Source organism: Pristiophorus japonicus, chromosome 8, assembly GCF_044704955.1.
Source record: "Pristiophorus japonicus isolate sPriJap1 chromosome 8, sPriJap1.hap1, whole genome shotgun sequence".
Lineage (NCBI taxonomy): Eukaryota > Metazoa > Chordata > Chondrichthyes > Pristiophoridae > Pristiophorus > Pristiophorus japonicus.
This window is the reverse complement of record NC_091984.1, coordinates 175,415,103-175,440,471: the sequence shown is the minus strand read 5'-3', so window position 1 is coordinate 175,440,471 and position 25,369 is coordinate 175,415,103. Positions and strand designations below refer to the sequence as shown.

General features: G+C 45.4%; 23 non-coding genes across 23 annotated transcripts; all 23 read left to right on the top strand.

Annotated features, from left to right (window-relative positions):
- The first annotated feature begins 1,659 nt into the window (after window positions 1-1,659).
- On the top strand, window positions 1,660-1,741 carry trnal-cag (transfer RNA leucine (anticodon CAG)). Its single transcript has one exon. It is a non-coding gene; the product is annotated as a tRNA-Leu (tRNA).
- Window positions 1,742-2,714: 973 nt separating this feature from the next.
- Window positions 2,715-2,796, top strand: trnal-cag (transfer RNA leucine (anticodon CAG)). Its single transcript has one exon. It is a non-coding gene; the product is annotated as a tRNA-Leu (tRNA).
- Window positions 2,797-3,769: 973 nt separating this feature from the next.
- Window positions 3,770-3,851, top strand: trnal-cag (transfer RNA leucine (anticodon CAG)). The gene has a single exon. It is a non-coding gene; the product is annotated as a tRNA-Leu (tRNA).
- Window positions 3,852-4,824: 973 nt separating this feature from the next.
- Window positions 4,825-4,906, top strand: trnal-cag (transfer RNA leucine (anticodon CAG)). The gene has a single exon. It is a non-coding gene; the product is annotated as a tRNA-Leu (tRNA).
- Window positions 4,907-5,879: 973 nt separating this feature from the next.
- trnal-cag (transfer RNA leucine (anticodon CAG)) lies at window positions 5,880-5,961 on the top strand. Its single transcript has one exon. It is a non-coding gene; the product is annotated as a tRNA-Leu (tRNA).
- A 973-nt stretch (window positions 5,962-6,934) lies between these two features.
- On the top strand, window positions 6,935-7,016 carry trnal-cag (transfer RNA leucine (anticodon CAG)). Its single transcript has one exon. It is a non-coding gene; the product is annotated as a tRNA-Leu (tRNA).
- Window positions 7,017-7,989: 973 nt separating this feature from the next.
- Window positions 7,990-8,071, top strand: trnal-cag (transfer RNA leucine (anticodon CAG)). The gene has a single exon. It is a non-coding gene; the product is annotated as a tRNA-Leu (tRNA).
- A 973-nt stretch (window positions 8,072-9,044) lies between these two features.
- trnal-cag (transfer RNA leucine (anticodon CAG)) lies at window positions 9,045-9,126 on the top strand. Its single transcript has one exon. It is a non-coding gene; the product is annotated as a tRNA-Leu (tRNA).
- A 973-nt stretch (window positions 9,127-10,099) lies between these two features.
- On the top strand, window positions 10,100-10,181 carry trnal-cag (transfer RNA leucine (anticodon CAG)). Its single transcript has one exon. It is a non-coding gene; the product is annotated as a tRNA-Leu (tRNA).
- A 973-nt stretch (window positions 10,182-11,154) lies between these two features.
- Window positions 11,155-11,236, top strand: trnal-cag (transfer RNA leucine (anticodon CAG)). The gene has a single exon. It is a non-coding gene; the product is annotated as a tRNA-Leu (tRNA).
- Window positions 11,237-12,209: 973 nt separating this feature from the next.
- trnal-cag (transfer RNA leucine (anticodon CAG)) lies at window positions 12,210-12,291 on the top strand. The gene has a single exon. It is a non-coding gene; the product is annotated as a tRNA-Leu (tRNA).
- Window positions 12,292-13,264: 973 nt separating this feature from the next.
- trnal-cag (transfer RNA leucine (anticodon CAG)) lies at window positions 13,265-13,346 on the top strand. Its single transcript has one exon. It is a non-coding gene; the product is annotated as a tRNA-Leu (tRNA).
- Window positions 13,347-14,319: 973 nt separating this feature from the next.
- On the top strand, window positions 14,320-14,401 carry trnal-cag (transfer RNA leucine (anticodon CAG)). The gene has a single exon. It is a non-coding gene; the product is annotated as a tRNA-Leu (tRNA).
- A 973-nt stretch (window positions 14,402-15,374) lies between these two features.
- On the top strand, window positions 15,375-15,456 carry trnal-cag (transfer RNA leucine (anticodon CAG)). The gene has a single exon. It is a non-coding gene; the product is annotated as a tRNA-Leu (tRNA).
- Window positions 15,457-16,429: 973 nt separating this feature from the next.
- On the top strand, window positions 16,430-16,511 carry trnal-cag (transfer RNA leucine (anticodon CAG)). Its single transcript has one exon. It is a non-coding gene; the product is annotated as a tRNA-Leu (tRNA).
- A 973-nt stretch (window positions 16,512-17,484) lies between these two features.
- trnal-cag (transfer RNA leucine (anticodon CAG)) lies at window positions 17,485-17,566 on the top strand. The gene has a single exon. It is a non-coding gene; the product is annotated as a tRNA-Leu (tRNA).
- A 973-nt stretch (window positions 17,567-18,539) lies between these two features.
- On the top strand, window positions 18,540-18,621 carry trnal-cag (transfer RNA leucine (anticodon CAG)). Its single transcript has one exon. It is a non-coding gene; the product is annotated as a tRNA-Leu (tRNA).
- Window positions 18,622-19,594: 973 nt separating this feature from the next.
- trnal-cag (transfer RNA leucine (anticodon CAG)) lies at window positions 19,595-19,676 on the top strand. The gene has a single exon. It is a non-coding gene; the product is annotated as a tRNA-Leu (tRNA).
- A 973-nt stretch (window positions 19,677-20,649) lies between these two features.
- Window positions 20,650-20,731, top strand: trnal-cag (transfer RNA leucine (anticodon CAG)). The gene has a single exon. It is a non-coding gene; the product is annotated as a tRNA-Leu (tRNA).
- Window positions 20,732-21,704: 973 nt separating this feature from the next.
- Window positions 21,705-21,786, top strand: trnal-cag (transfer RNA leucine (anticodon CAG)). Its single transcript has one exon. It is a non-coding gene; the product is annotated as a tRNA-Leu (tRNA).
- A 973-nt stretch (window positions 21,787-22,759) lies between these two features.
- trnal-cag (transfer RNA leucine (anticodon CAG)) lies at window positions 22,760-22,841 on the top strand. The gene has a single exon. It is a non-coding gene; the product is annotated as a tRNA-Leu (tRNA).
- Window positions 22,842-23,814: 973 nt separating this feature from the next.
- trnal-cag (transfer RNA leucine (anticodon CAG)) lies at window positions 23,815-23,896 on the top strand. The gene has a single exon. It is a non-coding gene; the product is annotated as a tRNA-Leu (tRNA).
- Window positions 23,897-24,869: 973 nt separating this feature from the next.
- trnal-cag (transfer RNA leucine (anticodon CAG)) lies at window positions 24,870-24,951 on the top strand. The gene has a single exon. It is a non-coding gene; the product is annotated as a tRNA-Leu (tRNA).
- Window positions 24,952-25,369: the final 418 nt, after the last annotated feature.

Sequence of the window (25,369 nt, the reverse complement as noted above, 5' to 3'; positions counted from 1 at the left end):
GAACCGACTGTAACTGCAGAAAAGCGTGCTCCAATTCTGCACATTTACTGAGTTGCATCACAATCCTTCCTCCTGTGCAATCACACAACACGTACATTGTTACGACATCACTTAACAGGCAGCGCCAGTCATTAAGTTTATCATGCCTGCAATGCAACCAACACACGTATTTCTCACAACAGCTCGCATTTTGCCAGCTATCGGGTAAAGTTTTCTGCAGTGTGTTGGCGCCTTTCATGTCCCAAAACGCTTTACAGCCAATGAAGTATTTTTAAAGTGAGTCACTGTTGTAATGTGGGAAATGGCGCAGCCAGTATGCACACAGCACGATCCCACAAACAGCAATGTGTTCATGACCAGATAATCTGTTTTTGTCAGTGATGTTGATATAGGAATAAATATTGAATGAATGTTGTAACTGGTTTGTCCCAACATGCACCTAATTTCTGTTGTTGCCCTGTGGATACGTAGGTTCCTGTAATGCAAAATCGTTTCTCGAGAGTTTACTGTCTACCACTTTAATTGCCTTAATTATTATTTTCCGCATGGCAAAGTCACATTTCACTCAACGGTCACTCGTTCCAGAACAGAAGCTGTTTCCAGTGGTAGAGTGGCCGAGCGGTCTAAGGCGCTGGATCCAGGTTCCAGTCTCTTCGGAGGCGTGGGTTCAAATCCCACCGCTGCCAGAATTTTCCCTGCGTAACATTTGCATTCTGTCAGCACAAGCATGGGCACCTGTTTCACAATGGGGCCATTTTGGTGTGGAAAAGTAGTTGGACTGTGAGCGGTGCCTTTAGTTTGTTGGCAAATGGCAATACCATCGAATAGTTTGATGTCACCACTTGAAAATTGAAGGCCAGTTGAGCATGCTTTTTGCACGCTGGCCGCATTTGTGTGGATAAAAAGTAAATGTCAGAAGTGGGATTGGAAACCACGCCGCTAGAAGTGGGCTTGGCACCCACGTCCCAGAATACACCAACCTTTGGTAAGGTAAGGGTTACAGTCTTTGAGTTTGGCACCTTAAACCACTCGGCTATTTTGATAATGAACCGACTGTAACTGCAGAAAAGCGTACTCCAATTCTGCACATTTACTGAGTTGCATCACAATCCTTCCTCCTGTGCAATCACACAACACGTACATTGTTACGACATCACTTAACAGGCAGCGCCAGTCATTAAGTTTATCATGCCTGCAATGCAACCAACACACGTATTTCTCACAACAGCTCGCATTTTGCCAGCTATCGGGTAAAATTTTCTGCAGTGTGTTGGCGCCTTTCATGTCCCAAAACGCTTTACAGCCAATGAAGTATTTTTAAAGTGAGTCACTGTTGTAATGTGGGAAATGGCGCAGCCAGGATGCACACAGCACGATCCCACAAACAGCAATGTGTTCATGACCAGATAATCTGTTTTTGTCAGTGATGTTGATATAGGAATAAATATTGAATGAATGTTGTAACTGGTTTGTCCCAACATGCACCTAATTTCTGTTGTTGCCCTGTGGATACGTAGGTTCCTGTGACCGGTATGTTGCAAAATCGTTTCTCGAGAGTTCACTGTCTACCACTTTAATTGCCTTAATTATTATTTTCCGCATAACAAAGTCACATTACACTCAACGGTCACTCGTTCCAGAACAGAAGCTGCTTCCAGTGGTAGCGTGGCCGAGCGGTCTAAGGCGCTGGATCCAGGTTCCAGTCTCTTCGGAGGCGTGGGTTCAAATCCCACTGCTGCCAGAATTTTCCCTGCGTAACACTTGCATTCTGTCAGCACAAGCATGGGCACCTGTTTCACAATGGGGCCATTTTGGTGTGGAAAAGTAGTTGGACTGTGAGCGGTGCCTTTAGTTTGTTGGCAAATGGCAATACCATCGAAGTGTTTGATGTCACCACTTGAAAATTGAAGGCCAGTTGAGCATGCTTTTTGCACGCTGGCCGCATTTGTGTGGATAAAAAGTAAATGTCAGAAGTGGGATTGGAAACCACGCCGCTAGAAGTGGGCTTGGCACCCACGTCCCAGAATACACCAACCTTTGGTAAGGTAAGAGTTACAGTCTTTGAGTTTGGCACCTTAAACCACTCGGCCACCCTGACAATGAACCGACTGTAACTGCAGAAAAGCGTGCTCCAATTCTGCACATTTACTGAGTTGCATCACAATCCTTCCTCCTGTGCAATCACACAACACGTACATTGTTACGACATCACTTAACAGGCAGCGCCAGTCATTAAGTTTATCATGCCTGCAATGCAACCAACACACGTATTTCTCACAACAGCTCGCATTTTGCCAGCTATCGGGTAAAGTTTTCTGCAGTGTGTTGGCGCCTTTCATGTCCCAAAACGCTTTACAGCCAATGAAGTATTTTTAAAGTGAGTCACTGTTGTAATGTGGGAAATGGCGCAGCCAGTATGCACACAGCACGATCCCACAAACAGCAATGTGTTCATGACCAGATAATCTGTTTTTGTCAGTGATGTTGATATAGGAATAAATATTGAATGAATGTTGTAACTGGTTTGTCCCAACATGCACCTAATTTCTGTTGTTGCCCTGTGGATACGTAGGTGCCTGTGACCGGTATGTTGCAAAATCGTTTCTCGAGAGTTTACTGTCTACCACTTTAATTGCCTTAATTATTATTTTCCGCATAACAAAGTCACATTACACTCAACGGTCACTCGTTCCAGAACAGAAGCTGCTTCCAGTGGTAGCGTGGCCGAGCGGTCTAAGGCGCTGGATCCAGGTTCCAGTCTCTTCGGAGGCGTGGGTTCAAATCCCACCGCTGCCAGAATTTTCCCTGCGTAACACTTGCATTCTGTCAGCACAAGCATGGGCACCTGTTTCACAATGGGGCCATTTTGGTGTGGAAAAGTAGTTGGACTGTGAGCGGTGCCTTTCGTTTGTTGGCAAATGGCAATACCATCGAAGAGTTTGATGTCACCACTTGAAAATTGAAGGCCAGTTGAGCATGCTTTTTGCACGCTGGCCGCATTTGTGTGGATAAAAAGTAAATGTCAGAAGTGGGATTGGAAACCACGCCGCTAGAAGTGGGCTTGGCACCCACGTCCCAGAATACACCAACCTTTGGTAAGGTAAGGGTTACAGTCTTTGAGTTTGGCACCTTAAACCACTCGGCTATTTTGATAATGAACCGACTGTAACTGCAGAAAAGCGTACTCCAATTCTGCACATTTACTGAGTTGCATCACAATCCTTCCTCCTGTGCAATCACACAACACGTACATTGTTACGACATCACTTAACAGGCAGCGCCAATCATTAAGTTTATCATGCCTGCAATGCAACCAACACACGTATTTCTCACAACAGCTCGCATTTTGCCAGCTATCGGGTAAAATTTTCTGCAGTGTGTTGGCGCCTTTCATGTCCCAAAACGCTTTACAGCCAATGAAGTATTTTTAAAGTGAGTCACTGTTGTAATGTGGGAAATGGCGCAGCCAGTATGCACACAGCACGATCCCACAAACAGCAATGTGTTCATGACCAGATAATCTGTTTTTGTCAGTGATGTTGATATAGGAATAAATATTGAATGAATGTTGTAACTGGTTTGTCCCAACATGCACCTAATTTCTGTTGTTGCCCTGTGGATACGTAGGTTCCTGTGACCGGTATGTTGCAAAATCGTTTCTCGAGAGTTCACTGTCTACCACTTTAATTGCCTTAATTATTATTTTCCGCATAACAAAGTCACATTACACTCAACGGTCACTCGTTCCAGAACAGAAGCTGCTTCCAGTGGTAGCGTGGCCGAGCGGTCTAAGGCGCTGGATCCAGGATCCAGTCTCTTCGGAGGCGTGGGTTCAAATCCCACCGCTGCCAGAATTTTCCCTGCGTAACACTTGCATTCTGTCAGCACAAGCATGGGCACCTGTTTCACAATGGGGCCATTTTGGTGTGGAAAAGTAGTTGGACTGTGAGCGGTGCCTTTAGTTTGTTGGCAAATGGCAATACCATCGAAGTGTTTGATGTCACCACTTGAAAATTGAAGGCCAGTTGAGCATGCTTTTTGCACGCTGGCCGCATTTGTGTGGATAAAAAGTAAATGTCAGAAGTGGGATTGGAAACCACGCCGCTAGAAATGGGCTTGGCACCCACGTCCCAGAATACACCAACCTTTGGTAAGGTAAGGGTTACAGTCTTTGAGTTTGGCACCTTAAACCACTCGGCTATTTTGATAATGAACCGACTGTAACTGCAGAAAAGCGTACTCCAATTCTGCACATTTACTGAGTTGCATCACAATCCTTCCTCCTGTGCAATCACACAACACGTACATTGTTACGACATCACTTAACAGGCAGCGCCAGTCATTAAGTTTATCATGCCTGCAATGCAACCAACACACGTATTTCTCACAACAGCTCGCATTTTGCCAGCTATCGGGTAAAATTTTCTGCAGTGTGTTGGCGCCTTTCATGTCCCAAAACGCTTTACAGCCAATGAAGTATTTTTAAAGTGAGTCACTGTTGTAATGTGGGAAATGGCGCAGCCAGTATGCACACAGCACGATCCCACAAACAGCAATGTGTTCATGACCAGATAATCTGTTTTTGTCAGTGATGTTGATATAGGAATAAATATTGAATGAATGTTGTAACTGGTTTGTCCCAACATGCACCTAATTTCTGTTGTTGCCCTGTGGATACGTAGGTGCCTGTGACCGGTATGTTGCAAAATCGTTTCTCGAGAGTTTACTGTCTACCACTTTAATTGCCTTAATTATTATTTTCCGCATAACAAAGTCACATTACACTCAACGGTCACTCGTTCCAGAACAGAAGCTGCTTCCAGTGGTAGCGTGGCCGAGCGGTCTAAGGCGCTGGATCCAGGTTCCAGTCTCTTCGGAGGCGTGGGTTCAAATCCCACCGCTGCCAGAATTTTCCCTGCGTAACACTTGCATTCTGTCAGCACAAGCATGGGCACCTGTTTCACAATGGGGCCATTTTGGTGTGGAAAAGTAGTTGGACTGTGAGCGGTGCCTTTCGTTTGTTGGCAAATGGCAATACCATCGAAGAGTTTGATGTCACCACTTGAAAATTGAAGGCCAGTTGAGCATGCTTTTTGCACGCTGGCCGCATTTGTGTGGATAAAAAGTAAATGTCAGAAGTGGGATTGGAAACCACGCCGCTAGAAGTGGGCTTGGCACCCACGTCCCAGAATACACCAACCTTTGGTAAGGTAAGGGTTACAGTCTTTGAGTTTGGCACCTTAAACCACTCGGCTATTTTGATAATGAACCGACTGTAACTGCAGAAAAGCGTACTCCAATTCTGCACATTTACTGAGTTGCATCACAATCCTTCCTCCTGTGCAATCACACAACACGTACATTGTTACGACATCACTTAACAGGCAGCGCCAATCATTAAGTTTATCATGCCTGCAATGCAACCAACACACGTATTTCTCACAACAGCTCGCATTTTGCCAGCTATCGGGTAAAATTTTCTGCAGTGTGTTGGCGCCTTTCATGTCCCAAAACGCTTTACAGCCAATGAAGTATTTTTAAAGTGAGTCACTGTTGTAATGTGGGAAATGGCGCAGCCAGTATGCACACAGCACGATCCCACAAACAGCAATGTGTTCATGACCAGATAATCTGTTTTTGTCAGTGATGTTGATATAGGAATAAATATTGAATGAATGTTGTAACTGGTTTGTCCCAACATGCACCTAATTTCTGTTGTTGCCCTGTGGATACGTAGGTTCCTGTGACCGGTATGTTGCAAAATCGTTTCTCGAGAGTTCACTGTCTACCACTTTAATTGCCTTAATTATTATTTTCCGCATAACAAAGTCACATTACACTCAACGGTCACTCGTTCCAGAACAGAAGCTGCTTCCAGTGGTAGCGTGGCCGAGCGGTCTAAGGCGCTGGATCCAGGATCCAGTCTCTTCGGAGGCGTGGGTTCAAATCCCACCGCTGCCAGAATTTTCCCTGCGTAACACTTGCATTCTGTCAGCACAAGCATGGGCACCTGTTTCACAATGGGGCCATTTTGGTGTGGAAAAGTAGTTGGACTGTGAGCGGTGCCTTTAGTTTGTTGGCAAATGGCAATACCATCGAAGTGTTTGATGTCACCACTTGAAAATTGAAGGCCAGTTGAGCATGCTTTTTGCACGCTGGCCGCATTTGTGTGGATAAAAAGTAAATGTCAGAAGTGGGATTGGAAACCACGCCGCTAGAAATGGGCTTGGCACCCACGTCCCAGAATACACCAACCTTTGGTAAGGTAAGGGTTACAGTCTTTGAGTTTGGCACCTTAAACCACTCGGCTATTTTGATAATGAACCGACTGTAACTGCAGAAAAGCGTACTCCAATTCTGCACATTTACTGAGTTGCATCACAATCCTTCCTCCTGTGCAATCACACAACACGTACATTGTTACGACATCACTTAACAGGCAGCGCCAGTCATTAAGTTTATCATGCCTGCAATGCAACCAACACACGTATTTCTCACAACAGCTCGCATTTTGCCAGCTATCGGGTAAAATTTTCTGCAGTGTGTTGGCGCCTTTCATGTCCCAAAACGCTTTACAGCCAATGAAGTATTTTTAAAGTGAGTCACTGTTGTAATGTGGGAAATGGCGCAGCCAGTATGCACACAGCACGATCCCACAAACAGCAATGTGTTCATGACCAGATAATCTGTTTTTGTCAGTGATGTTGATATAGGAATAAATATTGAATGAATGTTGTAACTGGTTTGTCCCAACATGCACCTAATTTCTGTTGTTGCCCTGTGGATACGTAGGTTCCTGTGACCGGTATGTTGCAAAATCGTTTCTCGAGAGTTCACTGTCTACCACTTTAATTGCCTTAATTATTATTTTCCGCATAACAAAGTCACATTACACTCAACGGTCACTCGTTCCAGAACAGAAGCTGCTTCCAGTGGTAGCGTGGCCGAGCGGTCTAAGGCGCTGGATCCAGGTTCCAGTCTCTTCGGAGGCGTGGGTTCAAATCCCACCGCTGCCAGAATTTTCCCTGCGTAACACTTGCATTCTGTCAGCACAAGCATGGGCACCTGTTTCACAATGGGGCCATTTTGGTGTGGAAAAGTAGTTGGACTGTGAGCGGTGCCTTTAGTTTGTTGGCAAATGGCAATACCATCGAAGTGTTTGATGTCACCACTTGAAAATTGAAGGCCAGTTGAGCATGCTTTTTGCACGCTGGCCGCATTTGTGTGGATAAAAAGTAAATGTCAGAAGTGGGATTGGAAACCACGCCGCTAGAAGTGGGCTTGGCACCCACGTCCCAGAATACACCAACCTTTGGTAAGGTAAGGGTTACAGTCTTTGAGTTTGGCACCTTAAACCACTCGGCTATTTTGATAATGAACCGACTGTAACTGCAGAAAAGCGTACTCCAATTCTGCACATTTACTGAGTTGCATCACAATCCTTCCTCCTGTGCAATCACACAACACGTACATTGTTACGACATCACTTAACAGGCAGCGCCAGTCATTAAGTTTATCATGCCTGCAATGCAACCAACACACGTATTTCTCACAACAGCTCGCATTTTGCCAGCTATCGGGTAAAATTTTCTGCAGTGTGTTGGCGCCTTTCATGTCCCAAAACGCTTTACAGCCAATGAAGTATTTTTAAAGTGAGTCACTGTTGTAATGTGGGAAATGGCGCAGCCAGGATGCACACAGCACGATCCCACAAACAGCAATGTGTTCATGACCAGATAATCTGTTTTTGTCAGTGATGTTGATATAGGAATAAATATTGAATGAATGTTGTAACTGGTTTGTCCCAACATGCACCTAATTTCTGTTGTTGCCCTGTGGATACGTAGGTTCCTGTGACCGGTATGTTGCAAAATCGTTTCTCGAGAGTTCACTGTCTACCACTTTAATTGCCTTAATTATTATTTTCCGCATAACAAAGTCACATTACACTCAACGGTCACTCGTTCCAGAACAGAAGCTGCTTCCAGTGGTAGCGTGGCCGAGCGGTCTAAGGCGCTGGATCCAGGTTCCAGTCTCTTCGGAGGCGTGGGTTCAAATCCCACCGCTGCCAGAATTTTCCCTGCGTAACACTTGCATTCTGTCAGCACAAGCATGGGCACCTGTTTCACAATGGGGCCATTTTGGTGTGGAAAAGTAGTTGGACTGTGAGCGGTGCCTTTAGTTTGTTGGCAAATGGCAATACCATCGAAGTGTTTGATGTCACCACTTGAAAATTGAAGGCCAGTTGAGCATGCTTTTTGCACGCTGGCCGCATTTGTGTGGATAAAAAGTAAATGTCAGAAGTGGGATTGGAAACCACGCCGCTAGAAGTGGGCTTGGCACCCACGTCCCAGAATACACCAACCTTTGGTAAGGTAAGGGTTACAGTCTTTGAGTTTGGCACCTTAAACCACTCGGCCACCCTGACAATGAACCGACTGTAACTGCAGAAAAGCGTGCTCCAATTCTGCACATTTACTGAGTTGCATCACAATCCTTCCTCCTGTGCAATCACACAACACGTACATTGTTACGACATCACTTAACAGGCAGCGCCAGTCATTAAGTTTATCATGCCTGCAATGCAACCAACACACGTATTTCTCACAACAGCTCGCATTTTGCCAGCTATCGGGTAAAATTTTCTGCAGTGTGTTGGCGCCTTTCATGTCCCAAAACGCTTTACAGCCAATGAAGTATTTTTAAAGTGAGTCACTGTTGTAATGTGGGAAATGGCGCAGCCAGTATGCACACAGCACGATCCCACAAACAGCAATGTGTTCATGACCAGATAATCTGTTTTTGTCAGTGATGTTGATATAGGAATAAATATTGAATGAATGTTGTAACTGGTTTGTCCCAACATGCACCTAATTTCTGTTGTTGCCCTGTGGATACGTAGGTGCCTGTGACCGGTATGTTGCAAAATCGTTTCTCGAGAGTTTACTGTCTACCACTTTAATTGCCTTAATTATTATTTTCCGCATAACAAAGTCACATTACACTCAACGGTCACTCGTTCCAGAACAGAAGCTGCTTCCAGTGGTAGCGTGGCCGAGCGGTCTAAGGCGCTGGATCCAGGTTCCAGTCTCTTCGGAGGCGTGGGTTCAAATCCCACCGCTGCCAGAATTTTCCCTGCGTAACACTTGCATTCTGTCAGCACAAGCATGGGCACCTGTTTCACAATGGGGCCATTTTGGTGTGGAAAAGTAGTTGGACTGTGAGCGGTGCCTTTCGTTTGTTGGCAAATGGCAATACCATCGAAGAGTTTGATGTCACCACTTGAAAATTGAAGGCCAGTTGAGCATGCTTTTTGCACGCTGGCCGCATTTGTGTGGATAAAAAGTAAATGTCAGAAGTGGGATTGGAAACCACGCCGCTAGAAGTGGGCTTGGCACCCACGTCCCAGAATACACCAACCTTTGGTAAGGTAAGGGTTACAGTCTTTGAGTTTGGCACCTTAAACCACTCGGCTATTTTGATAATGAACCGACTGTAACTGCAGAAAAGCGTACTCCAATTCTGCACATTTACTGAGTTGCATCACAATCCTTCCTCCTGTGCAATCACACAACACGTACATTGTTACGACATCACTTAACAGGCAGCGCCAATCATTAAGTTTATCATGCCTGCAATGCAACCAACACACGTATTTCTCACAACAGCTCGCATTTTGCCAGCTATCGGGTAAAATTTTCTGCAGTGTGTTGGCGCCTTTCATGTCCCAAAACGCTTTACAGCCAATGAAGTATTTTTAAAGTGAGTCACTGTTGTAATGTGGGAAATGGCGCAGCCAGTATGCACACAGCACGATCCCACAAACAGCAATGTGTTCATGACCAGATAATCTGTTTTTGTCAGTGATGTTGATATAGGAATAAATATTGAATGAATGTTGTAACTGGTTTGTCCCAACATGCACCTAATTTCTGTTGTTGCCCTGTGGATACGTAGGTTCCTGTGACCGGTATGTTGCAAAATCGTTTCTCGAGAGTTCACTGTCTACCACTTTAATTGCCTTAATTATTATTTTCCGCATAACAAAGTCACATTACACTCAACGGTCACTCGTTCCAGAACAGAAGCTGCTTCCAGTGGTAGCGTGGCCGAGCGGTCTAAGGCGCTGGATCCAGGATCCAGTCTCTTCGGAGGCGTGGGTTCAAATCCCACCGCTGCCAGAATTTTCCCTGCGTAACACTTGCATTCTGTCAGCACAAGCATGGGCACCTGTTTCACAATGGGGCCATTTTGGTGTGGAAAAGTAGTTGGACTGTGAGCGGTGCCTTTAGTTTGTTGGCAAATGGCAATACCATCGAAGTGTTTGATGTCACCACTTGAAAATTGAAGGCCAGTTGAGCATGCTTTTTGCACGCTGGCCGCATTTGTGTGGATAAAAAGTAAATGTCAGAAGTGGGATTGGAAACCACGCCGCTAGAAATGGGCTTGGCACCCACGTCCCAGAATACACCAACCTTTGGTAAGGTAAGGGTTACAGTCTTTGAGTTTGGCACCTTAAACCACTCGGCTATTTTGATAATGAACCGACTGTAACTGCAGAAAAGCGTACTCCAATTCTGCACATTTACTGAGTTGCATCACAATCCTTCCTCCTGTGCAATCACACAACACGTACATTGTTACGACATCACTTAACAGGCAGCGCCAGTCATTAAGTTTATCATGCCTGCAATGCAACCAACACACGTATTTCTCACAACAGCTCGCATTTTGCCAGCTATCGGGTAAAATTTTCTGCAGTGTGTTGGCGCCTTTCATGTCCCAAAACGCTTTACAGCCAATGAAGTATTTTTAAAGTGAGTCACTGTTGTAATGTGGGAAATGGCGCAGCCAGTATGCACACAGCACGATCCCACAAACAGCAATGTGTTCATGACCAGATAATCTGTTTTTGTCAGTGATGTTGATATAGGAATAAATATTGAATGAATGTTGTAACTGGTTTGTCCCAACATGCACCTAATTTCTGTTGTTGCCCTGTGGATACGTAGGTTCCTGTGACCGGTATGTTGCAAAATCGTTTCTCGAGAGTTCACTGTCTACCACTTTAATTGCCTTAATTATTATTTTCCGCATAACAAAGTCACATTACACTCAACGGTCACTCGTTCCAGAACAGAAGCTGCTTCCAGTGGTAGCGTGGCCGAGCGGTCTAAGGCGCTGGATCCAGGTTCCAGTCTCTTCGGAGGCGTGGGTTCAAATCCCACCGCTGCCAGAATTTTCCCTGCGTAACACTTGCATTCTGTCAGCACAAGCATGGGCACCTGTTTCACAATGGGGCCATTTTGGTGTGGAAAAGTAGTTGGACTGTGAGCGGTGCCTTTAGTTTGTTGGCAAATGGCAATACCATCGAAGTGTTTGATGTCACCACTTGAAAATTGAAGGCCAGTTGAGCATGCTTTTTGCACGCTGGCCGCATTTGTGTGGATAAAAAGTAAATGTCAGAAGTGGGATTGGAAACCACGCCGCTAGAAGTGGGCTTGGCACCCACGTCCCAGAATACACCAACCTTTGGTAAGGTAAGGGTTACAGTCTTTGAGTTTGGCACCTTAAACCACTCGGCTATTTTGATAATGAACCGACTGTAACTGCAGAAAAGCGTACTCCAATTCTGCACATTTACTGAGTTGCATCACAATCCTTCCTCCTGTGCAATCACACAACACGTACATTGTTACGACATCACTTAACAGGCAGCGCCAGTCATTAAGTTTATCATGCCTGCAATGCAACCAACACACGTATTTCTCACAACAGCTCGCATTTTGCCAGCTATCGGGTAAAATTTTCTGCAGTGTGTTGGCGCCTTTCATGTCCCAAAACGCTTTACAGCCAATGAAGTATTTTTAAAGTGAGTCACTGTTGTAATGTGGGAAATGGCGCAGCCAGGATGCACACAGCACGATCCCACAAACAGCAATGTGTTCATGACCAGATAATCTGTTTTTGTCAGTGATGTTGATATAGGAATAAATATTGAATGAATGTTGTAACTGGTTTGTCCCAACATGCACCTAATTTCTGTTGTTGCCCTGTGGATACGTAGGTTCCTGTGACCGGTATGTTGCAAAATCGTTTCTCGAGAGTTCACTGTCTACCACTTTAATTGCCTTAATTATTATTTTCCGCATAACAAAGTCACATTACACTCAACGGTCACTCGTTCCAGAACAGAAGCTGCTTCCAGTGGTAGCGTGGCCGAGCGGTCTAAGGCGCTGGATCCAGGTTCCAGTCTCTTCGGAGGCGTGGGTTCAAATCCCACCGCTGCCAGAATTTTCCCTGCGTAACACTTGCATTCTGTCAGCACAAGCATGGGCACCTGTTTCACAATGGGGCCATTTTGGTGTGGAAAAGTAGTTGGACTGTGAGCGGTGCCTTTAGTTTGTTGGCAAATGGCAATACCATCGAAGTGTTTGATGTCACCACTTGAAAATTGAAGGCCAGTTGAGCATGCTTTTTGCACGCTGGCCGCATTTGTGTGGATAAAAAGTAAATGTCAGAAGTGGGATTGGAAACCACGCCGCTAGAAGTGGGCTTGGCACCCACGTCCCAGAATACACCAACCTTTGGTAAGGTAAGGGTTACAGTCTTTGAGTTTGGCACCTTAAACCACTCGGCCACCCTGACAATGAACCGACTGTAACTGCAGAAAAGCGTGCTCCAATTCTGCACATTTACTGAGTTGCATCACAATCCTTCCTCCTGTGCAATCACACAACACGTACATTGTTACGACATCACTTAACAGGCAGCGCCAGTCATTAAGTTTATCATGCCTGCAATGCAACCAACACACGTATTTCTCACAACAGCTCGCATTTTGCCAGCTATCGGGTAAAATTTTCTGCAGTGTGTTGGCGCCTTTCATGTCCCAAAACGCTTTACAGCCAATGAAGTATTTTTAAAGTGAGTCACTGTTGTAATGTGGGAAATGGCGCAGCCAGTATGCACACAGCACGATCCCACAAACAGCAATGTGTTCATGACCAGATAATCTGTTTTTGTCAGTGATGTTGATATAGGAATAAATATTGAATGAATGTTGTAACTGGTTTGTCCCAACATGCACCTAATTTCTGTTGTTGCCCTGTGGATACGTAGGTTCCTGTGACCGGTATGTTGCAAAATCGTTTCTCGAGAGTTCACTGTCTACCACTTTAATTGCCTTAATTATTATTTTCCGCATAACAAAGTCACATTACACTCAACGGTCACTCGTTCCAGAACAGAAGCTGCTTCCAGTGGTAGCGTGGCCGAGCAGTCTAAGGCGCTGGATCCAGGATCCAGTCTCTTCGGAGGCGTGGGTTCAAATCCCACCGCTGCCAGAATTTTCCCTGCGTAACACTTGCATTCTGTCAGCACAAGCATGGGCACCTGTTTCACAATGGGGCCATTTTGGTGTGGAAAAGTAGTTGGACTGTGAGCGGTGCCTTTAGTTTGTTGGCAAATGGCAATACCATCGAAGTGTTTGATGTCACCACTTGAAAATTGAAGGCCAGTTGAGCATGCTTTTTGCACGCTGGCCGCATTTGTGTGGATAAAAAGTAAATGTCAGAAGTGGGATTGGAAACCACGCCGCTAGAAATGGGCTTGGCACCCACGTCCCAGAATACACCAACCTTTGGTAAGGTAAGGGTTACAGTCTTTGAGTTTGGCACCTTAAACCACTCGGCTATTTTGATAATGAACCGACTGTAACTGCAGAAAAGCGTACTCCAATTCTGCACATTTACTGAGTTGCATCACAATCCTTCCTCCTGTGCAATCACACAACACGTACATTGTTACGACATCACTTAACAGGCAGCGCCAGTCATTAAGTTTATCATGCCTGCAATGCAACCAACACACGTATTTCTCACAACAGCTCGCATTTTGCCAGCTATCGGGTAAAATTTTCTGCAGTGTGTTGGCGCCTTTCATGTCCCAAAACGCTTTACAGCCAATGAAGTATTTTTAAAGTGAGTCACTGTTGTAATGTGGGAAATGGCGCAGCCAGTATGCACACAGCACGATCCCACAAACAGCAATGTGTTCATGACCAGATAATCTGTTTTTGTCAGTGATGTTGATATAGGAATAAATATTGAATGAATGTTGTAACTGGTTTGTCCCAACATGCACCTAATTTCTGTTGTTGCCCTGTGGATACGTAGGTTCCTGTGACCGGTATGTTGCAAAATCGTTTCTCGAGAGTTCACTGTCTACCACTTTAATTGCCTTAATTATTATTTTCCGCATGGCAAAGTCACATTTCACTCAACGTTCACTCGTTCCAGAACAGAAGCTGCGTCCAGTGGTAGCGTGGCCGAGCGGTCTAAGGCGCTGGATCCAGGTTCCAGTCTCTTCGGAGGCGTGGGTTCAAATCCCACCGCTGCCAGAATTTTCCCTGCGTAACACTTGCATTCTGTCAGCACAAGCATGGGCACCTGTTTCACAATGGGGCCATTTTGGTGTGGAAAAGTAGTTGGACTGTGAGCGGTGCCTTTAGTTTGTTGGCAAATGGCAATACCATCGAAGTGTTTGATGTCACCACTTGAAAATTGAAGGCCAGTTGAGCATGCTTTTTGCACGCTGGCCGCATTTGTGTGGATAAAAAGTAAATGTCAGAAGTGGGATTGGAAACCACGCCGCTAGAAGTGGGCTTGGCACCCACGTCCCAGAATACACCAACCTTTGGTAAGGTAAGGGTTACAGTCTTTGAGTTTGGCACCTTAAACCACTCGGCCACCCTGACAATGAACCGACTGTAACTGCAGAAAAGCGTGCTCCAATTCTGCACATTTACTGAGTTGCATCACAATCCTTCCTCCTGTGCAATCACACAACACGTACATTGTTACGACATCACTTAACAGGCAGCGCCAGTCATTAAGTTTATCATGCCTGCAATGCAACCAACACACGTATTTCTCACAACAGCTCGCATTTTGCCAGCTATCGGGTAAAGTTTTCTGCAGTGTGTTGGCGCCTTTCATGTCCCAAAACGCTTTACAGCCAATGAAGTATTTTTAAAGTGAGTCACTGTTGTAATGTGGGAAATGGCGCAGCCAGTATGCACACAGCACGATCCCACAAACAGCAATGTGTTCATGACCAGATAATCTGTTTTTGTCAGTGATGTTGATATAGGAATAAATATTGAATGAATGTTGTAACTGGTTTGTCCCAACATGCACCTAATTTCTGTTGTTGCCCTGTGGATACGTAGGTGCCTGTGACCGGTATGTTGCAAAATCGTTTCTCGAGAGTTTACTGTCTACCACTTTAATTGCCTTAATTATTATTTTCCGCATAACAAAGTCACATTACACTCAACGGTCACTCGTTCCAGAACAGAAGCTGCTTCCAGTGGTAGCGTGGCCGAGCGGTCTAAGGCGCTGGATCCAGGTTCCAGTCTCTTCGGAGGCGTGGGTTCAAATCCCACCGCTGCCAGAATTTTCCCTGCGTAACACTTGCATTCTGTCAGCACAAGCATGGGCACCTGTTTCACAATGGGGCCATTTTGGTGTGGAAAAGTAGTTGGACTGTGAGCGGTGCCTTTCGTTTGTTGGCAAATGGCAATACCATCGAAGAGTTTGATGTCACCACTTGAAAATTGAAGGCCAGTTGAGCATGCTTTTTGCACGCTGGCCGCATTTGTGTGGATAAAAAGTAAATGTCAGAAGTGGGATTGGAAACCACGCCGCTAGAAGTGGGCTTGGCACCCACGTCCCAGAATACACCAACCTTTGGTAAGGTAAGGGTTACAGTCTTTGAGTTTGGCACCTTAAACCACTCGGCCACCCTGACAATGAACCGACTGTAACTGCAGAAAAGCGTGCTCCAATTCTGCACATTTACTGAGTTGCATCACAATCCTTCCTCCTGTGCAATCACACAACACGTACATTGTTACGACATCACTTAACAGGCAGCGCCAGTCATTAAGTTTATCATGCCTGCAATGCAACCAACACACGTATTTCTCACAACAGCTCGCATTTTGCCAGCTATCGGGTAAAATTTTCTGCAGTGTGTTGGCGCCTTTCATGTCCCAAAACGCTTTACAGCCAATGAAGTATTTTTAAAGTGAGTCACTGTTGTAATGTGGGAAATGGCGCAGCCAGGATGCACACAGCACGATCCCACAAACAGCAATGTGTTCATGACCAGATAATCTGTTTTTGTCAGTGATGTTGATATAGGAATAAATATTGAATGAATGTTGTAACTGGTTTGTCCCAACATGCACCTAATTTCTGTTGTTGCCCTGTGGATACGTAGGTGCCTGTGACCGGTATGTTGCAAAATCGTTTCTCGAGAGTTTACTGTCTACCACTTTAATTGCCTTAATTATTATTTTCCGCATAACAAAGTCACATTACACTCAACGGTCACTCGTTCCAGAACAGAAGCTGCTTCCAGTGGTAGCGTGGCCGAGCGGTCTAAGGCGCTGGATCCAGGTTCCAGTCTCTTCGGAGGCGTGGGTTCAAATCCCACCGCTGCCAGAATTTTCCCTGCGTAACACTTGCATTCTGTCAGCACAAGCATGGGCACCTGTTTCATAATGGGGCCATTTTGGTGTGGAAAAGTAGTTGGACTGTGAGCGGTGCCTTTCGTTTGTTGGCAAATGGCAATACCATCGAAGAGTTTGATGTCACCACTTGAAAATTGAAGGCCAGTTGAGCATGCTTTTTGCACGCTGGCCGCATTTGTGTGGATAAAAAGTAAATGTCAGAAGTGGGATTGGAAACCACGCCGCTAGAAGTGGGCTTGGCACCCACGTCCCAGAATACACCAACCTTTGGTAAGGTAAGGGTTACAGTCTTTGAGTTTGGCACCTTAAACCACTCGGCTATTTTGATAATGAACCGACTGTAACTGCAGAAAAGCGTACTCCAATTCTGCACATTTACTGAGTTGCATCACAATCCTTCCTCCTGTGCAATCACACAACACGTACATTGTTACGACATCACTTAACAGGCAGCGCCAGTCATTAAGTTTATCATGCCTGCAATGCAACCAACACACGTATTTCTCACAACAGCTCGCATTTTGCCAGCTATCGGGTAAAATTTTCTGCAGTGTGTTGGCGCCTTTCATGTCCCAAAACGCTTTACAGCCAATGAAGTATTTTTAAAGTGAGTCACTGTTGTAATGTGGGAAATGGCGCAGCCAGTATGCACACAGCACGATCCCACAAACAGCAATGTGTTCATGACCAGATAATCTGTTTTTGTCAGTGATGTTGATATAGGAATAAATATTGAATGAATGTTGTAACTGGTTTGTCCCAACATGCACCTAATTTCTGTTGTTGCCCTGTGGATACGTAGGTTCCTGTGACCGGTATGTTGCAAAATCGTTTCTCGAGAGTTCACTGTCTACCACTTTAATTGCCTTAATTATTATTTTCCGCATAACAAAGTCACATTACACTCAACGGTCACTCGTTCCAGAACAGAAGCTGCTTCCAGTGGTAGCGTGGCCGAGCGGTCTAAGGCGCTGGATCCAGGTTCCAGTCTCTTCGGAGGCGTGGGTTCAAATCCCACCGCTGCCAGAATTTTCCCTGCGTAACACTTGCATTCTGTCAGCACAAGCATGGGCACCTGTTTCACAATGGGGCCATTTTGGTGTGGAAAAGTAGTTGGACTGTGAGCGGTGCCTTTAGTTTGTTGGCAAATGGCAATACCATCGAAGTGTTTGATGTCACCACTTGAAAATTGAAGGCCAGTTGAGCATGCTTTTTGCACGCTGGCCGCATTTGTGTGGATAAAAAGTAAATGTCAGAAGTGGGATTGGAAACCACGCCGCTAGAAGTGGGCTTGGCACCCACGTCCCAGAATACACCAACCTTTGGTAAGGTAAGGGTTACAGTCTTTGAGTTTGGCACCTTAAACCACTCGGCCACCCTGACAATGAACCGACTGTAACTGCAGAAAAGCGTGCTCCAATTCTGCACATTTACTGAGTTGCATCACAATCCTTCCTCCTGTGCAATCACACAACACGTACATTGTTACGACATCACTTAACAGGCAGCGCCAGTCATTAAGTTTATCATGCCTGCAATGCAACCAACACACGTATTTCTCACAACAGCTCGCATTTTGCCAGCTATCGGGTAAAGTTTTCTGCAGTGTGTTGGCGCCTTTCATGTCCCAAAACGCTTTACAGCCAATGAAGTATTTTTAAAGTGAGTCACTGTTGTAATGTGGGAAATGGCGCAGCCAGTATGCACACAGCACGATCCCACAAACAGCAATGTGTTCATGACCAGATAATCTGTTTTTGTCAGTGATGTTGATATAGGAATAAATATTGAATGAATGTTGTAACTGGTTTGTCCCAACATGCACCTAATTTCTGTTGTTGCCCTGTGGATACGTAGGTTCCTGTGACCGGTATGTTGCAAAATCGTTTCTCGAGAGTTCACTGTCTACCACTTTAATTGCCTTAATTATTATTTTCCGCATGGCAAAGTCACATTTCACTCAACGTTCACTCGTTCCAGAACAGAAGCTGCGTCCAGTGGTAGCGTGGCCGAGCGGTCTAAGGCGCTGGATCCAGGTTCCAGTCTCTTCGGAGGCGTGGGTTCAAATCCCACCGCTGCCAGAATTTTCCCTGCGTAACACTTGCATTCTGTCAGCACAAGCATGGGCACCTGTTTCACAATGGGGCCATTTTGGTGTGGAAAAGTAGTTGGACTGTGAGCGGTGCCTTCAGTTTGTTGGCAAATGGCAATACCATCGAAGAGTTTGATGTCACCACTTGAAAATTGAAGGCCAGTTGTGCATGCTTTTTGCACGCTGGCCGCATTTGTGTGGATAAAAAGTAAATGTCAGAAGTGGGATTGGAAACCACGCCGCTAGAAGTGGGCTTGGCACCCACGTCCCAGAATACACCAACCTTTGGTAAGGTAAGGGTTACAGTCTTTGAGTTTGGCACCTTAAACCACTCGGCCACCCTGACAATGAACCGACTGTAACTGCAGAAAAGCGTGCTCCAATTCTGCACATTTACTGAGTTGCATCACAATCCTTCCTCCTGTGCAATCACACAACACGTACATTGTTACGACATCACTTAACAGGCAGCGCCAGTCATTAAGTTTATCATGCCTGCAATGCAACCAACACACGTATTTCTCACAACAGCTCGCATTTTGCCAGCTATCGGGTAAAATTTTCTGCAGTGTGTTGGCGCCTTTCATGTCCCAAAACGCTTTACAGCCAATGAAGTATTTTTAAAGTGAGTCACTGTTGTAATGTGGGAAATGGCGCAGCCAGGATGCACACAGCACGATCCCACAAACAGCAATGTGTTCATGACCAGATAATCTGTTTTTGTCAGTGATGTTGATATAGGAATAAATATTGAATGAATGTTGTAACTGGTTTGTCCCAACATGCACCTAATTTCTGTTGTTGTCCTGTGGATACGTAGGTGCCTGTGACCGGTATGTTGCAAAATCGTTTCTCGAGAGTTTACTGTCTACCACTTTAATTGCCTTAATTATTATTTTCCGCATAACAAAGTCACATTACACTCAACGGTCACTCGTTCCAGAACAGAAGCTGCTTCCAGTGGTAGCGTGGCCGAGCGGTCTAAGGCGCTGGATCCAGGTTCCAGTCTCTTCGGAGGCGTGGGTTCAAATCCCACCGCTGCCAGAATTTTCCCTGCGTAACACTTGCATTCTGTCAGCACAAGCATGGGCACCTGTTTCATAATGGGGCCATTTTGGTGTGGAAAAGTAGTTGGACTGTGAGCGGTGCCTTTCGTTTGTTGGCAAATGGCAATACCATCGAAGAGTTTGATGTCACCACTTGAAAATTGAAGGCCAGTTGAGCATGCTTTTTGCACGCTGGCCGCATTTGTGTGGATGAAAAGTAAATGTCAGAAGTGGGATTGGAAACCACGCCGCTAGAAGTGGGCTTGGCACCCACGTCCCAGAATACACCAACCTTTGGTAAGGTAAGGGTTACAGTCTTTGAGTTTGGCACCTTAAACCACTCGGCTATTTTGATAATGAACCGACTGTAACTGCAGAAAAGCGTACTCCAATTCTGCACATTTACTGAGTTGCATCACAATCCTTCCTCCTGTGCAATCACACAACACGTACATTGTTACGACATCACTTAACAGGCAGCGCCAGTCATTAAGTTTATCATGCCTGCAATGCAACCAACACACGTATTTCTCACAACAGCTCGCATTTTGCCAGCTATCGGGTAAAATTTTCTGCAGTGTGTTGGCGCCTTTCATGTCCCAAAACGCTTTACAGCCAATGAAGTATTTTTAAAGTGAGTCACTGTTGTAATGTGGGAAATGGCGCAGCCAGTATGCACACAGCACGATCCCACAAACAGCAATGTGTTCATGACCAGATAATCTGTTTTTGTCAGTGATGTTGATATAGGAATAAATATTGAATGAATGTTGTAACTGGTCTGTCCCAACATGCACCTAATTTCTGTTGTTGCCCTGTGGATACGTAGGTTCCTGTGACCGGTATGTTGCAAAATCGTTTCTCGAGAGTTCACTGTCTACCACTTTAATTGCCTTAATTATTATTTTCCGCATAACAAAGTCACATTACACTCAACGGTCACTCGTTCCAGAACAGAAGCTGCTTCCAGTGGTAGCGTGGCCGAGCGGTCTAAGGCGCTGGATCCAGGTTCCAGTCTCTTCGGAGGCGTGGGTTCAAATCCCACCGCTGCCAGAATTTTCCCTGCGTAACACTTGCATTCTGTCAGCACAAGCATGGGCACCTGTTTCACAATGGGGCCATTTTGGTGTGGAAAAGTAGTTGGACTGTGAGCGGTGCCTTTAGTTTGTTGGCAAATGGCAATACCATCGAAGTGTTTGATGTCACCACTTGAAAATTGAAGGCCAGTTGAGCATGCTTTTTGCACGCTGGCCGCATTTGTGTGGATAAAAAGTAAATGTCAGAAGTGGGATTGGAAACCACGCCGCTAGAAGTGGGCTTGGCACCCACGTCCCAGAATACACCAACCTTTGGTAAGGTAAGGGTTACAGTCTTTGAGTTTGGCACCTTAAACCACTCGGCCACCCTGACAATGAACCGACTGTAACTGCAGAAAAGCGTGCTCCAATTCTGCACATTTACTGAGTTGCATCACAATCCTTCCTCCTGTGCAATCACACAACACGTACATTGTTACGACATCACTTAACAGGCAGCGCCAGTCATTAAGTTTATCATGCCTGCAATGCAACCAACACACGTATTTCTCACAACAGCTCGCATTTTGCCAGCTATCGGGTAAAGTTTTCTGCAGTGTGTTGGCGCCTTTCATGTCCCAAAACGCTTTACAGCCAATGAAGTATTTTTAAAGTGAGTCACTGTTGTAATGTGGGAAATGGCGCAGCCAGTATGCACACAGCACGATCCCACAAACAGCAATGTGTTCATGACCAGATAATCTGTTTTTGTCAGTGATGTTGATATAGGAATAAATATTGAATGAATGTTGTAACTGGTTTGTCCCAACATGCACCTAATTTCTGTTGTTGCCCTGTGGATACGTAGGTTCCTGTGACCGGTATGTTGCAAAATCGTTTCTCGAGAGTTCACTGTCTACCACTTTAATTGCCTTAATTATTATTTTCCGCATAACAAAGTCACATTACACTCAACGGTCACTCGTTCCAGAACAGAAGCTGCTTCCAGTGGTAGCGTGGCCGAGCGGTCTAAGGCGCTGGATCCAGGTTCCAGTCTCTTTGGAGGCGTGGGTTCAAATCCCACCGCTGCCAGAATTTTCCCTGCGTAACACTTGCATTCTGTCAGCACAAGCATGGGCACCTGTTTCACAATGGGGCCATTTTGGTGTGGAAAAGTAGTTGGACTGTGAGCGGTGCCTTTAGTTTGTTGGCAAATGGCAATACCATCGAAGTGTTTGATGTCACCACTTGAAAATTGAAGGCCAGTTGAGCATGCTTTTTGCACGCTGGCCGCATTTGTGTGGATAAAAAGTAAATGTCAGAAGTGGGATTGGAAACCACGCCGCTAGAAGTGGGCTTGGCACCCACGTCCCAGAATACACCAACCTTTGGTAAGGTAAGGGTTACAGTCTTTGAGTTTGGCACCTTAAACCACTCGGCTATTTTGATAATGAACCGACTGTAACTGCAGAAAAGCGTACTCCAATTCTGCACATTTACTGAGTTGCATCACAATCCTTCCTCCTGTGCAATCACACAACACGTACATTGTTACGACATCACTTAACAGGCAGCGCCAATCATTAAGTTTATCATGCCTGCAATGCAACCAACACACGTATTTCTCACAACAGCTCGCATTTTGCCAGCTATCGGGTAAAATTTTCTGCAGTGTGTTGGCGCCTTTCATGTCCCAAAACGCTTTACAGCCAATGAAGTATTTTTAAAGTGAGTCACTGTTGTAATGTGGGAAATGGCGCAGCCAGTATGCACACAGCACGATCCCACAAACAGCAATGTGTTCATGACCAGATAATCTGTTTTTGTCAGTGATGTTGATATAGGAATAAATATTGAATGAATGTTGTAACTGGTTTGTCCCAACATGCACCTAATTTCTGTTGTTGCCCTGTGGATACGTAGGTTCCTGTGACCGGTATGTTGCAAAATCGTTTCTCGAGAGTTCACTGTCTACCACTTTAATTGCCTTAATTATTATTTTCCGCATAACAAAGTCACATTACACTCAACGGTCACTCGTTCCAGAACAGAAGCTGCTTCCAGTGGTAGCGTGGCCGAGCGGTCTAAGGCGCTGGATCCAGGATCCAGTCTCTTCGGAGGCGTGGGTTCAAATCCCACCGCTGCCAGAATTTTCCCTGCGTAACACTTGCATTCTGTCAGCACAAGCATGGGCACCTGTTTCACAATGGGGCCATTTTGGTGTGGAAAAGTAGTTGGACTGTGAGCGGTGCCTTTAGTTTGTTGGCAAATGGCAATACCATCGAAGTGTTTGATGTCACCACTTGAAAATTGAAGGCCAGTTGAGCATGCTTTTTGCACGCTGGCCGCATTTGTGTGGATAAAAAGTAAATGTCAGAAGTGGGATTGGAAACCACGCCGCTAGAAATGGGCTTGGCACCCACGTCCCAGAATACACCAACCTTTGGTAAGGTAAGGGTTACAGTCTTTGAGTTTGGCACCTTAAACCACTCGGCTATTTTGATAATGAACCGACTGTAACTGCAGAAAAGCGTACTCCAATTCTGCACATTTACTGAGTTGCATCACAATCCTTCCTCCTGTGCAATCACACAACACGTACATTGTTACGACATCACTTAACAGGCAGCGCCAGTCATTAAGTTTATCATGCCTGCAATGCAACCAACACACGTATTTCTCACAACAGCTCGCATTTTGCCAGCTATCGGGTAAAATTTTCTGCAGTGTGTTGGCGCCTTTCATGTCCCAAAACGCTTTACAGCCAATGAAGTATTTTTAAAGTGAGTCACTGTTGTAATGTGGGAAATGGCGCAACCAGTATGCACACAGCACGATCCCACAAACAGCAATGTGTTCATGACCAGATAATCTGTTTTTGTCAGTGATGTTGATATAGGAATAAATATTGAATGAATGTTGTAACTGGTTTGTCCCAACATGCACCTAATTTCTGTTGTTGCCCTGTGGATACGTAGGTTCCTGTGACCGGTATGTTGCAAAATCGTTTCTCGAGAGTTCACTGTCTACCACTTTAATTGCCTTAATTATTATTTTCCGCATGGCAAAGTCACATTTCACTCAACGTTCACTCGTTCCAGAACAGAAGCTGCGTCCAGTGGTAGCGTGGCCGAGCGGTCTAAGGCGCTGGATCCAGGTTCCAGTCTCTTCGGAGGCGTGGGTTCAAATCCCACCGCTGCCAGAATTTTCCCTGCGTAACACTTGCATTCTGTCAGCACAAGCATGGGCACCTGTTTCACAATGGGGCCATTTTGGTGTGGAAAAGTAGTTGGACTGTGAGCGGTGCCTTCAGTTTGTTGGCAAATGGCAATACCATCGAAGAGTTTGATGTCACCACTTGAAAATTGAAGGCCAGTTGTGCATGCTTTTTGCACGCTGGCCGCATTTGTGTGGATAAAAAGTAAATGTCAGAAGTGGGATTGGAAACCACGCCGCTAGAAGTGGGCTTGGCACCCACGTCCCAGAATACACCAACCTTTGGTAAGGTAAGGGTTACAGTCTTTGAGTTTGGCACCTTAAACCACTCGGCCACCCTGACAATGAACCGACTGTAACTGCAGAAAAGCGTGCTCCAATTCTGCACATTTACTGAGTTGCATCACAATCCTTCCTCCTGTGCAATCACACAACACGTACATTGTTACGACATCACTTAACAGGCAGCGCCAGTCATTAAGTTTATCATGCCTGCAATGCAACCAACACACGTATTTCTCACAACAGCTCGCATTTTGCCAGCTATCGGGTAAAATTTTCTGCAGTGTGTTGGCGCCTTTCATGTCCCAAAACGCTTTACAGCCAATGAAGTATTTTTAAAGTGAGTCACTGTTGTAATGTGGGAAATGGCGCAGCCAGGATGCACACAGCACGATCCCACAAACAGCAATGTGTTCATGACCAGATAATCTGTTTTTGTCAGTGATGTTGATATAGGAATAAATATTGAATGAATGTTGTAACTGGTTTGTCCCAACATGCACCTAATTTCTGTTGTTGTCCTGTGGATACGTAGGTGCCTGTGACCGGTATGTTGCAAAATCGTTTCTCGAGAGTTTACTGTCTACCACTTTAATTGCCTTAATTATTATTTTCCGCATAACAAAGTCACATTACACTCAACGGTCACTCGTTCCAGAACAGAAGCTGCTTCCAGTGGTAGCGTGGCCGAGCGGTCTAAGGCGCTGGATCCAGGTTCCAGTCTCTTCGGAGGCGTGGGTTCAAATCCCACCGCTGCCAGAATTTTCCCTGCGTAACACTTGCATTCTGTCAGCACAAGCATGGGCACCTGTTTCACAATGGGGCCATTTTGGTGTGGAAAAGTAGTTGGACTGTGAGCGGTGCCTTTAGTTTGTTGGCAAATGGCAATACCATCGAAGTGTTTGATGTCACCACTTGAAAATTGAAGGCCAGTTGAGCATGCTTTTTGCACGCTGGCCGCATTTGTGTGGATAAAAAGTAAATGTCAGAAGTGGGATTGGAAACCACGCCGCTAGAAATGGGCTTGGCACCCACGTCCCAGAATACACCAACCTTTGGTAAGGTAAGGGTTACAGTCTTTGAGTTTGGCACCTTAAACCACTCGGCTATTTTGATAATGAACCGACTGTAACTGCAGAAAAGCGTACTCCAATTCTGCACATTTACTGAGTTGCAT